Consider the following 380-nt stretch of genomic DNA (forward strand, 5'->3'; position numbering starts at 1 on the left):
CTGAGTGGAGAAGGGGGGGTGTATCTGTGAGGAGGGGTGGGTGGACAGATGGCCCGACAGGAGCACATGGGGATGAGCAGGCAGGTGCCAGGACAGACAGACAGAGGGTGGGCACGTGCATGTAGGCCAGGGCAGATGGGACTGAACAGGAACAAAGAGACAGACAGACCGCCCCCCGCACCCCTTCCCACCACATGTCCTACCCCCAACACCACTCCCCCCAGCGGGGACAAGTCTCCCACGCTCTACCATGACACTGGAAAGCACCCAGGCATCCTCATGTGGCCCCAGGGCTGATCCCCACCCCTGCCCTGAGGGTGACACTAATGGGCCCTGACATCTGCAAGCAGCTTTGCCCAGCCTGAAATATCCCAGAGCAG

The sequence above is a fragment of the Gavialis gangeticus genome, unplaced genomic scaffold, assembly GCF_001723915.1.
Source record: "Gavialis gangeticus isolate Ggan-Ray unplaced genomic scaffold, GavGan_comp1, whole genome shotgun sequence".
In the NCBI taxonomy this organism is placed as follows: Eukaryota; Metazoa; Chordata; order Crocodylia; family Gavialidae; genus Gavialis; species Gavialis gangeticus.